Source organism: Halichoerus grypus, chromosome 13 (genome assembly GCF_964656455.1).
Source record: "Halichoerus grypus chromosome 13, mHalGry1.hap1.1, whole genome shotgun sequence".
NCBI classification, from domain to species: domain Eukaryota; kingdom Metazoa; phylum Chordata; class Mammalia; order Carnivora; family Phocidae; genus Halichoerus; species Halichoerus grypus.
The window spans coordinates 36,708,373-36,721,819 of NC_135724.1; the positions used below are offsets into that span (position 1 = coordinate 36,708,373).

Genomic DNA, 13,447 nt, shown 5'->3' on the forward strand with positions numbered 1-13,447 from the left:
GATGGCTGATTTTGCCTCCTGAATTACGGGAAAGAAACGAGATAACTTACAACCTCCTGTCATCAAATTTGCCAACCTATCTACACCTCACCCATCATTTCCCCTCTGAATAGAAGAGGTGTCTCTCTGGTCCCTCACCATTCCTTCCCACTTCTGAAGGACCTTGGCTGCCATTATCCCTCTCCTATTTCTTCATCCTTTGCCCTCCTTGAGGATGCATCTCTGAACATTTAAATATGGTGATGTCACTGGCCTTCTGACTCTATAGTTTTCTAGCGTATCTTTACAAAATTTGAGCTGGTAGCTGATCCCCCAAGTGAGGGGGAACAAAATGGCCCTAGCTTTGACTTCTTCATATGCCTCCATTTCTTTCAACCAGAATGATCTTTCAAAAACATACATTTGATCATGTCCCTTCCTTGCTCAAAACATAGGCTTTCCATTGCTTTTAATATAAAGTTAACACTTACACAAAGTTTTGAGGCTTTTTGTGATCTGACCACAGCTTACCACTTCAGCTTTATCTCTTGCCATTGCATCCTTCATACTCTATGCCAAAGCCATTCTGGATTATCAGAAGTTCTCCTGCCTCCAGGCCTTTGCATGGGTTCCTTTGGAACTCTTACCAGCTTCTGCACTTAACTCCTATGTATTTTAGCTTAGATGCCACTTCTTCCAGGAAGCCCTCTACCCTAACACGCCAAGAGTAGGTTGGGGACCACTACCACACCCTTCTATTCATTACATAGCAGTCTGTTCTTACTGGTACTACATTTATCACACAAATTATCAAGCTGCAAATATGGCCCCAAGGAAGAGGAGGATGAATGATACTTCGGGATACTTTGGGAAGTCATGAGATAGCAAAAGAAAAAAGTGAAAGACCTCCTGCCCCCTGGGAATAATGGTGAGGCAAAGAGAAGGTCAGACACAGGTGTCCCTTTACCTCTGCACCCAACCCCTGCAGAAATGCCAGAGGGGATTGGGAGAGAACTTGAAAGGGGAAAGTGCTCGGCCCACTTTCTCTTGAGTGCATTGGGAGGGCAATTGCTCAACAGACTTCCTGTTTTCCAACACTGGACTATTCTAAAAATGGCAATGCAGTGTTAGGCAAAGGGCCTCTACCAGCTAACATATGACTTAGAAGATCTATAGCAGTTCTCCATGCTCAGTGGGGACCCTGGAAAAGAACTGATTGCACCAGCTGGAGAGTCGGGACCATTGCACAAAGTAACTTTGTGGATCTTACAGCTAACAGCTGCAGGACCCAGCAGGCCCAGGATCAGCTAGGAGTCTCAGTCACACCTTAGAGGGTGGCTAGAACCGATGTAGAGATGACAAATGAAGGAAAAGATACTGGCCTCCAGCCTAGCCAAAAAAACAAATCACTGATTGCCATAGGTGTGGTGAGCAAGCACCCCGGCTGACCACCTGTGAAGACTAGAGACCAGAACAGAAGGACAGCAAGCCCATCTGAGACCCAGTCCATAGCACCACCTCACCTAGGCAAATGTAAGCCCCCTCCCCAGATATCCAGATGGCAGAAAAAGGGCAGAGCAGGAAATAGCCATGTTAGGGAGTTGAACTGAAAATGGACTGAATAATTACATTCTTTCACCACCCACCCAACGGGGTGGGAATTCAAGAAGCAAAAATATCAGTTATTAAGAAATTAGCACCATTTTCCTTTGCATGTTTGAGAAGAATTGTGATAACTTTTTACCCCACCAAACGGGCACTTATATCTGCTTCTGTGTTGACGCCGCTATTTTATATTTCTTGAGAGTATGAACTGACCCATTTACTGGTGTTTCTGAAGCATCTGGCACAGTTCCTGACCCATAATAGGCACTTAAATACTTGTGGAATAAGGGGCGCCTGGGTGGCTCAGTCAGGTAAGCGTCTGCCTTCAGTTCAGATCATGATGCCAGGGTCCTAGGATTGAGCCCCGCATTGGGATCCCTACTCATTGGGAGTCAGCTTCTCCCTCTTCATCTGCCTCTCTCCATGCTCATGCTCTCTCTCTCTCTCAAATAAATAAAATCTTTAAAAAAATAGAAAAATAACAAATGTTGGCAAGGATGTGGAGAAATCGAAACACTTGTGCATTGCTGATGGGAATGTAAAATGGTGTAGCCACTGTGGAAACCAATTTGATGGCTCCTCAAAAAGCTGAACATAGAACTACCAAATGATCCAGCAATTCCACTCCTAGATATATTATCCAAAAGAACTGAAATCAGGGACTCAGACAGATACTTGTACACCCCTGTTCATAGCAGTATTATTCACCATAGCCAAAAGGTGGAAATAACCAAGTTTTCATTAATAGATCAACAGATAAGCAAAATGAGATATATGCATACAATGGATGTCATTTGGCCTTAAAAAGCAATGAAATTCTGATAATTCTACGACGTGGATGAAAGTTGAAAACATTATGCTAAGTAAAATAAGTGAAACACAAAAAGAGAAATATTGTATGATTCCATTTATATAAGGTGCCTAGAATGGCAAATTACAGAAACAAGATAGACTAGCGGTTACCAGGGCTGGGGGAAGAGAGGAATAAGGAGTTAATGAGTACAGAGTTTCTTTGTTACAGAAACAGTTCTGGAAATGTGTAGTGTGATGGTTGCACAACATCATGAATGTATTTAATAATACTGAATTATACATTTAAAAATGGTTAAAATGGGGGCACCTGGGTGGCTCAGTCGTTAAGCATCTGCCTTCGGCTCAGGTCATGGTCCCAGGGTCCTGGGATCGAGCCCCGCATTGGGCTCCCTGCTCAGCAGGAAGCCTGCTTCTCCCTCTCCCACTCCCCTGCTTGTGTTCCCTCTCTCGCTCTCTCTCTGTCAAATAAATAAATAAAATCTTAAAAAAAAAAAAAATGGTTAAAATGGTATGGGGCGCCTGGGTGGCTCAGTTGGTTAAGCATCGGACTCTTGATTTTGGCTTGGGTCATGATCTCGGGGTCGTGAGATCAAGCCCTGCGTTGGGCTCTGCGCTCAGCGTGGGGTCTGCTTGAGATGCTCCCCTCTCCTTCTGCCCTTCCCCCTACTCATGCTCTCTCTAAATGAATAAATATTTTTGAAAATGGTTAAAATGGTAAATTTTATGTATATTTTGCCTCAATTAAAAACAAAAGCATTGAGGGCGCCTGGGTGGCTCAGTTGATTAAGCGACCGCCTTCGGCTCAGGTCATGATCCTGGAGTCCCGGGATCGAGTCCCACATTGGGCTCCCTGCTCAGCGGGGAGTCTGCTTCTCCCTCTGACCCTCCCCACTCTCATGTGCTCTCTCTCTCTCTCTCATTCTCTCTCTTTCAAATAAATAAATAAACAAAATCTTTAAAAACAAAAAACAAGGGGCACCTGGGTGGCTCAGCAGTTAAGCGTCTGCCTTCGGCTCAGGTCATGATCCCAGGGTCCTGGGATTGAGCCCCGCATTGGGCTCCCTGCTCGGCGGAGAGCCTGCTTCTCCCTCTCCCTCTGCTGCTCCCCCTGCTTGTGCTCTGTCTGTCTCTCTCTGTCAAATAAATAAATAAAATCTTTAAAAAAATAAAAAATAAAAATAAATAAAAACAAAAAACAAAAGCATTGAAGGAAACAAGAAGGAAATTACTTTTATATAATCCCTGCCCTAATAAGGTCTAGCAAAAGTAGAAGCAAAAACCCTATGGAATGAATGTTGTAAAAGGCAGAGGGTCTGGAAGATAAAATCCAGACAAGTGTTCGGTGAAAGCACCGACTGAATGTGAGCCCAAATATGTTCTCTTTGCCACTAACATTGAGGGTGGGCAGTGATGAGACTATACCAGCAGCCCTAGATTTGGATGGACTATATGTGTAACAGATCCTGGACAGCTAGTAAATAATATTAAAATTAGTTGTAATTTCCATCTTGAATACAAAGTATTTCCTTGTGGGGCCCCTGGGTGGCTCAGTCGGCTAAGCCACTGACTACTGATCTCAGCTCAGGTCTTGATCTCAGGATTGTGAATTCAAGCCCCATGTTGGTCTCCACACTGTGTGTGGAGCCTACTTTTTTTAAAAAAAAGGTATTTCCTTGTATAACACTATATGCTAAATTAATTATTGATTCCTGAAATTTTACCTAAAGGACGTATCTTCTTATTTGGGTTTCTTAATCTTACTTGAATTTGAATTTAGCTCAGATTAACTAGCTTGTCTTCAGCTGAAGGATTATTTTTATTCAGAGGCTAGAATGACATTGGCTGGCAATGTGTGGGAACTTCAGTGTCCGAGCTCATGATCAGCCGGGTAGACATCTGTTATCTTTTCCTGCCTCTTGCTGCCCCCAGTGTACTGCAGTTGTCAGGACGCCAGGTGGAACATCACCACTTGGACGGGTCATGGGGCTGCATCAGAACGGGATTAATCCATTAGACTTTGCTTTTATTCATTGCCTATTAGCAGTCTTGTCACCTAAGTGGTTTTACAGTTTGACCTCTCAATATCCATTCGACTCCAAATGATTAACCTAAGCCAGTTATGGTAATCCTCTTCCACCTGCAAGTGATTTTGATTTAGGAATGGGCATATCGGGGTGCTTGGCTCAGTCGGTTCAGCGTCTTCCTTTGGCTCAGGTCATGATCCCAGGGTCCTGGGATCGAGGCCCGCATCGGGATCCCTGCTCAACGGGAGTCAGCTTCTCCCTCTTCATCTGCCTCTCTCCGTGCTCATGCTCTCTCTCTCTGTCTCTCAAATAAATAAAATCTTAAAAAAAAAAAAAAAAGAGGAACGAGCATATCACCTAATCTGGGTCAATGAGACATGAGCGGAAACCTGTTTTATGGTTTCCAGGAAAAGTCTGCTTCCTCTAAAAAGGAGACATGGAAGAGATGATACGTTTCTATGTCCAGATGTTGCCGTGACTGGCTATGGTGGCAGGGAATGCTGCAACAGCTGACAGATGAAGCTGACCCATGGAGGAAGGAGCTAAGAAACCTACAGAGAAGCGGGACTCAAGTCCTGATGTTCCGTTCCTTGAAATACTTACACTAGAAAAGAAGAAAGGTTTAAAATCAGTGACCTAATTATCCACCTTAAGAATCTGGGGCAAAAAAAAAAAAAGAAAGAATCTGGGGGAAAAAGTTAAAGAGGAGTTTAAAACCAAAGTAAGTAGAAGGGACACAATGATAAAAATAAAACAGAAGCTCTGGTTCCAGGAAGGTAGAGTAAGCACATTCCACTCTGTCTCTCTCCACAGAGAGATTCCCACAGAATGCTGGACAGAGTGAATGAAGCAGCTCCCTGAGGGCTCCTCAAAGTAAATAATAACCAGCAGATTGGGGAAGACAACTAGAATTTGAAGTTCCACTGAACTGCTTTGAATTTACCCTTTTTTCCTTCTTGGTATCTCCTAGCCTAGACTCCGCCTTCTAGCGGGAAACCCAGAAGTGCACACAGAGCGAGAACAGGAAGAACTCCAAGAGAAATATTCTGTGTCTGGCTTAAGCTATAGGAAAAGGGCTCCTAAGGGTCAGAAAGAATGGGGGAAATCCCCCCCCCTTTTTTTTTTAAGAGAGAGTGAGGTGGGAGAGGGGGAGAGGGAGAGGGAGCTAGAGAATCTTAAGCAGGTTCCATGCCCAGTGTGGAGTCCAACACGGAGCTTGATCTCACAACCCTGAGATCACCACCCAAGCCGAAATCAGGAGTCAGACACTTAACTGACTGAGCCCCCCAGGACTCAACCTCACAACCCTGAGATCTCCACCCAAGCTGAAATGAAGAGTCAGACACTTAACTGACTGAGCCCCCTAGGACTCAATCTCACAACCCTGAGATCTCCACCCAAGCTGAAATGAAGAGTCAGACGCTTAACTGACTGAGCCACCCAGGCACTCCAATCCCAGATCGTTTTTTCTTCATTCGACTTCTCTCCTACCACAACCTCCAGGCAACACTACGGCCATGGCAGCAGCAGCAACACAGCAATGGCAGGGGTCCCAGGGAAGTCACCTTAAACTCAGAGGGAGGGGAACCCTTAGCTCTGATAAGAGGAGCTGTGATTCCAAGAGCATGGTGCCAATCCCCGTGGCTTTTATTCTGTGTCCTATCACTGATTGAGCAGGGTGCAAATGTAGTTGAGAGAAGTCAACAGCAGAGCAAGGAAACGAAAGCCCGAGCTTTCTAGCTGGAAGACTACTAGCGGAGGCCTCAGGGAGCCAGAAAATGTTGAGTTTATTGCAAAGAGTAGAAAGATCAAGTGTAATCCCTAAAAGTAATGTCTGAACACCTCTGCTCACCTCTAAAGTGCACATACATGGATCTGACCCTAAAGAGCAGGGCACAGGCATTGAGAACTGAGCTCCAGGGTAGACTTCCCCAGATCCAGACTGGCCACCAGGTGGCATGCACAAAGGACTGGAAATGTTAGAAAATTGAACTGACTTTGGAACCACAGCCCACCCAGAACTTGTGGCCGGACCCTACCTGGAGCAACTGCCTGCTAAAACAAATCAACTTTCTGTTTAGGGTTTAAAAGGATACCCAGAATCTGATAACATAGTATCAAAATGTGCGAGATACAATGCAGAAGTATTAGGCATAGGAAGAACCAGGAACATCTCAATTTGCAAGGAAAAAGAAAATCAAATTATGTCACTGCCTAAATGACACACATGTTAAAACTGTCAGAAAAAGGGCGCCTGGGTGGCTCAGTTGGTTAAGTGACTGCCTTCGGCTCAGGTCATGATCCTGGAGTCCCTGGATCGAGTCCCGCATCGGGCTCCCTGCTCGGCAGGGAGTCTGCTTCTCCCTCTGACCCTCCCCCCTCTCCTGTGCTTGCTCTCTCTCATTCTCTCTCTCTCAAATAAAAAAAAAAAAAAAAAAAAAAAAAACTGTCAGAAAAAGACTTTAAATCAGGTATTATAACCATGCTTAAGAAGTAAGGGTGAATGAATGGAAAGAGGAAACATCAGGAAAGAAATCAAAGATATAAAGAAGACACAAATGGAAATTTTATAGCTGAAAAAGAAAACAACCAAAGTAAAATATTCCCTGGATGAGCTCGGTAGAAGAAATCAAATGACAGAGGAAATAGTCACTTATATAGATCAACGGAAATTACCCAATTTAAACAACACTGGGACTAACAGATTGAAAAACAAAATTCTTAATGAACGTAGGCACAAAAGTCCCCAACAAATACTACCAAATTGAATTCAGCAATGTATAAAAAGAATAAAACACCTGGACCAAGTGGGGTTTATCCCAGGACTATAAGGTTGGCCCAGTATTCAAAAATCAAAGTAATCTACCAGATGAGCAGTTTCAAAAGGAAAAACCCTGTGGTCGTATCAATTGATGCAGAAAAAGTACTTGACAAAATTCATCATCCATTTTTGTTACAAATAGAAGGTAACTTCCCCATACTGATGAAGTGCATCTGTTAAAAACCTAGAGTTCACTACACACCAATTAGAAAGGCCAAAATGTGAAACACTAACAACACCGAATGCTGCCAAAGATATGGAGAACAGGAACTCAGTCGTTGGTGGTGGGAATGCAAAATGGTCGGGCACTTTGGGAGACATTTTGGCAGTTTCTTACAAAACCAAACACACACTCACCCTATGATTCGGCAATCATGCCCTTAGTATTTACGCAAAGGAGCTGAAAATGTACATTCACGCAAAAACTTGTACACAGATGTTTATAGCAGCTTTATTCATAATTGCCAAAACTTGCAAGCAGCCAAGATGTCCTTCAGGAGGTTTTGAAAGGATGCATCAACTGTGGTACATACAGACAATGGAATATTATTCAGTGCTAAAAAGAAATGAGCTATCAAGCCATGAAGAGACATGGAGAAACCTTAAGTGCATGTTACTAAGTGAAAGAAGTCAATCTGGAAAGACTGCGTACTGTATGATTCCGCTATATAGGGGACTTCCTGGAAAAGGCAAAACTATGAAGACAAAAAGATCAGTAGTTGCCTGGGGACGGGGGAGATGAAATAGGCAAAGCACAGAGGATTTTTAGAGCAGTTAAAATACTCTGTATGAGGGTGCCTGGGTGGCTCTGTCAGTTAAGTGTCTGTCTTCGATTCAGGTCATGATCTCGGGGTTCTGGTATTGAGTCCCACATCTGGCTCTCTGCTCAGCGGAGAGTCTGCTTCTCCCTTTCACTCTCCCTCTGTGCTCTCCCTCTCTCTGAAATAAATAAATATTTTTTAAAAACTCTGTATGATATCATAATAATGGATGTATGTCATTAATCACTTGTCCAAACCCATAGAATGTATAATACAAAGAGTGAACTCTAAGGTAGAACACGGACTTTGGGTGATTATGATGTGTCAATATAGGTTCATCCTTGGTAAAATATGTACCATTCTGATGAGTGATGTTGATAATGGGGAAGGCTATGCATGTATGCGGGCTGAAGGTATATGGGAAATCTCTCCAACCTCCGTCTCAATGTTGTAAACCTAAAACTGCTCTAAAAAAAATAAAGTCTTATACAAAACAAAACAAAAACCCTAGAGTCAATATCATACTCAGTTATGAAAGACTGAATCCCTTCCCCCTCTATGACTGGGAACAAAGAAAGTATGTCCAGTCTTTCCATTCCTACTCAACATTGTATTGGAAGTCCTAACCAGTGCAATAAAGCAAGAAAAGGAAAGGTAATATAGTTTGGAAATTAAGAAATAAACTTTCCCTTTTTGTAGATAACATGATTATCCACATAGAAAATTCCACTGAATCTATAAAAAAGCTTCTAATGGAGTTGTGATGGTTAATTTATGTGTCAACTTGACTGGGTTAAGGGATGCCCAGAGAGCTGATAAAACATTATTTCTGGGTATGTCTGTAAAGGTATCTCCAGAAGAGATTAGCATTTAAATCAGTAGACTGAAGAAAGAAGTTCATCCTCACCAATACAGGTGGGTATCATCCAATCCCTTAAGAGCCTAAACAGAACTAAAAGGCAAAGGAAGGGCAATTTTGCTCTCTTTGCTTTACCTGAGACATCCATATTCTCCTGCCTCTGGGACAGCAAGAGGTTCTGGTTCTCCAGTTTGCAGACAGCAGACTGTGGGACTTCTCAGCCTCCATAACTGCATGAGCCCATTCCTCTAATAAATCTCTTTATATATATGTTATATACCCTTTGCTTCTGTTTCTCTGGAGAACCCTGATTAATACAGGAGTTTGTCAAGGTTGTAGGATAAAAGTCAATACACAAAAATCAATTGCAGTTGACCCTTGGACAATGTGGGGCTTGGGGCACCAAACCTTCTGCATAGTCAAAAATCCATATATAATTTTTGACTCTCCCAAAACTTAACTACTAATATCCTACTTTTTTTTTTTTAAGATTTTATTTATTTATTTATTTATTAGAGAGCGAGTGAGAGAGAAACACCATGAGAAGGGAGAGGGTCAGAGGGAGAAGCAGGCTCCCCGCTGAGCCGGGAGCCCGATGCGGGACTCAATCCCAGATCTCCGGGATCATGACCTGAGCCTACTTTTGACCAGAAGCATTACCTATAATATAGTCAATTAACACATATTTTGTACATATATTATATACTGTATTCTTACAATAAAGTAAACTAGAGAAAAAATGGTATTAAGAAAATCATAGGGAAGAGAAAATACATTTGCAGTACTGTGCTGTATTTATACATATAAAAAATCCCCATAAAAGGAGATCCACACAGTTCGAACACGTGTTCAAGGGTCAGCTGTATATTTTAAATACTGGCAGTGTACAACTAGGTATTTTAATATATCATTTTAAATAGCTCCAAAAACCAGTTACACTCAGGAATAAGTTGAACAAAACACGGGCAGGATTTGTACATTGAATTCTACAAAGTGCTAATGAATAAAATCAAAGAAAATCAAGCACTGGAAATATAGTCAATACTATCATAATAACTTTGTATGATACCAGCTGGTAACTACACTTATCAAAGTGAACATTTCATAATGTTGTTTTTTTTTTAAGGTTTTATTTATTTATTTGACAGAGAGAGAGAGATAGCGACAGCAGGAACACAAGCAGAGGGAGTGTGAGAGGGAGAAGCAGGCTTCCCGCTGAGCAGGGAGCCCGATGCGGGGCGATCCCAGGACCCTGGGATCATGACCTGAGCCGAAGGCAGATGCCTAACGACTGAGCCACCCAGGCGCCCCTGAGCATTTCATAATGTATATAATTGTTGAATCACTATGTTATACACCTGAAACTGATATAGTATTGTATGTCAACTATACTTCAATTAAAAATAAAAAATTTTTAAAAATTTAAAAAATCAAAGAAGATCAAAATGAATGGCAAGATATAGTGTATTAGGGATTGATGGATTCAATATAATTAACATGCCAATTGTCCATAAATTGATCAATAGATTTAATGCAATTCTGATAGAAATTCCAGTACGATATTTTTGTAGATATAGGCAACTAATTCTAAAAGTTGTATGGAGTGCTAAATGAACTAAATCTTTGAAATAATTTTGAAAAAGAAAAACAAAGTTGGAGGATTCACACTACCAGATTTTTAACTGTTATAAAGCTATAGTAATCAACGGTATGGTATTATCAAAGAGATAGACACATAGATCAGAATAATAGGCTAGAGAGTTTGGAAATAGACCCACAGAAATATGGCCAATTAATTTTTTTAAAAGATGAAAAGGCAGGGGGCCTGGGTGGCTCAGTCAGTTAAGCGTCTGCCTTTGGCTCAGGTCATGATCCCGGAGTCCCGGGATTGAGTCCTGGGATCGAGCTCCACATTGGGCTCCCTGCTCAGTGGGGAGTCTGCTTCTCCCTCCCCCTCTGCTCATGCACTATCTCTCTCATTCACTCCCTCTCTCAAATAAATACACAAACTCTTAAAAAAAAAAAAGATGATGAAAAGGCAATTTAATGGAAACAAACTATGATAGCTGCAGAAAAATACTACTCAGCAATAAAATGAAATGAACAATGGAGACATGCAATAACATGGATGAATCTCAAAGGCATTATGCTGAATGAAAGGTATGTAAAAGTTTATATACTTTATGATTCCATTTATATTACACTCTGGAAAAGTCAACACTATTTTGATGGATAATAAATTAGTTGTTGCTACGGGTTAGGGATGTAGAAAAGTTGTGAGTACAGCCTGAGGAAGTTTTATAGAATGATGGAACTATTCTGCATTATGATTTTGGTGGTAGTTTCACAAATCTATACATGTATTAAAATTCATAAAGCTATATGCCAAAACAAGAGTCAATTTTACTGTATATTGTTTTAAAAAAGGAGAACTCCATGAAATAGACAACAAATAATTGAGCAAATAAACAAAGCCAAAAGTTGATTCTTTGAAAAATTAGTAAAATTGATGAATTAGAAGCAAACTGATAAAGAAAAGCAAACCAAAAATTACCAATTTTAGGAATGAAAGAGGGGACAACACTACTAATCCAATAGACACTAAAAGGATATTAAGGAAGTAGTATGAACAACTTTATGCCAATAAATTTGACAACTTACATGAAATAGAGAAATTTCTTGAGGGACACAAACAACTTCCTCTTACATCTCATTGACTAGAACTGAATCACATGGCCATTCCTAGCGGCCAGGGAGGCAAAGTGAGTATCTGGCAAAGAGAAACAAAATGGTCATGGAGGGCTTAGTTCAATCACAGCTTACTCTCTGTGGCTGAGCACAGGGTTGCCCCCTCCAATCAAAAATCGGGAATATATTAGAAGTAATGGGGAGTACTTTTTTTTTAAAGATGTATTTGAGAAAGAACAAATGAATGTGCACACCAGCAAGTAGGGGGAGGGGTAACGGGAGAGGGAGACAAGCCGACTTCCTGCTGAGCGGGCAGCCAGAGAAGGGCTCCATCCCAGGACCCTGAGATCAAGACCTGAGCTGAAATCAAGGGTCAATGCTTAGCTGACTGAGCCACCCAGGTGCCTGGAGAGTGTTTTATATAGGGAGTAAACAAAGCCTGCCACAGGCTTTTAGCTACTTGCAATCAAAAGACTCCTAGTTCAGTGCACTTATTGGCTAAAACAGAATCTTTAACCAATGTATTTTAAATGCCCAGACAGAAATACTTCTGAACCAAGGGGAAGGACTGAGAGCTTCAAAATAATTGTTACAGAAAAGCTAGAAAAGATTATGATTATTCTTGGATGAAATCTGATTAAAACCAGGTCTGAGAGCTGTGCTTTCCCTTCCAATGTGAAAATTTTTTTTACTTTGCTTCCTCCATCTTTGGGTGCCTCTCTTCCCCTTCAGCACACTTCCTCATGGCATTCTGTTTTTCTTTTACCGGAGTACTTCTCTACTGCCTTATAAACACTTGGGTTTTTTTGTTCATCTCCTAAACAAGACAGTAATGTTAAAAGAAGGAATCATGACTTCATTATAGTCATGTCTAGGTCTCTGGAACCCAGGTAGTATCTACCTGGTTTTTGTTTTTTACCATTATTTAATGAATGAGATGCTTTCAAAGCAAGGTCAAAAGATTTAGCTGGTAAAGAAACAATGAGCCTTTTTTAGATTTAGACAGATCAGTACCTACATAGTGAAACCAAGAGTAGCCAAAAGGTGCCAGCTATTGTCTCACACCAAAAGGATAACACCAAAACAAAAGGAGTCAGATGACTTCAACTTGAGATGTGGAATGGCTTGTTGCTAAGGGGCTAATGCTCTGTTGTATCAGGTGAGGCAGACACCCTCATCACAACCCAGGAAGAAATGAAGAACAGCCAGCCTCCTTGGAAGACAGGGACATGAGTGGCAAATGGCCTTACTGCAGCTCCTCACAAGCCTCTCATGCTCTCACATTCTGGGAGGATCACAAGGTGTTCCGCCAAGACCCAAATCAGCTGAGTTCGAACCTCTCCTATATGACCTATGTAGGTATGGGCAAGGTTGTCCAGCGCTGGTATGGAGCTATTCCTTACACTCAGGTTGCTCAGAGGAACATGATGCCCTATCTTGACTGTAATTTTAAGAAGGCAACAGGGGCCACCATTCAGGAAAGAGCCCACATAATGGGGCTCAGAAGGATGGTGTTTCAAAGTGGGTGCTGTGGGTCCCTGCCCTCAAAAGAATAAATTAGGGAAACCTCATTGTGGCTTCCATTTACTCTCTTAGAATTAAGAATAATAAAACGAATCCCAAGCAGAGAGTTTTATAAAATTTTGCAACTTTCAATGTCCCCAACTATTTGTTTGATATTATTTATCTTTTTTGTTTTCTAACATTAGATGTAAAACCTCAAAGCAAACAAAATAAAACAAAAATGCCTTGAGCTAGCCTTTAGGGTCACAAAAGAGGGAAAAGTTGGGAAGAGCAGCCAAGCAGCTTGGTGGCAGTAGCCAAGCAGGAGTGTGAAATGGCTGGATTTTGTAGCCTCCTAAACGAGGAAAGAGAGAAGAGGCACCAGAGTTGGCAG

General features: G+C 41.7%; 1 protein-coding gene across 3 annotated transcripts in view; it reads left to right on the plus strand.

Moving 5' to 3' along the window:
- LOC118533873 (zinc finger and SCAN domain-containing protein 30) overlaps nt 1-13,447 on the plus strand; it is a 508,183-nt gene that overhangs the window by 437,294 nt on the left and 57,442 nt on the right. The gene's annotated exons all lie outside the window — the stretch shown is intronic.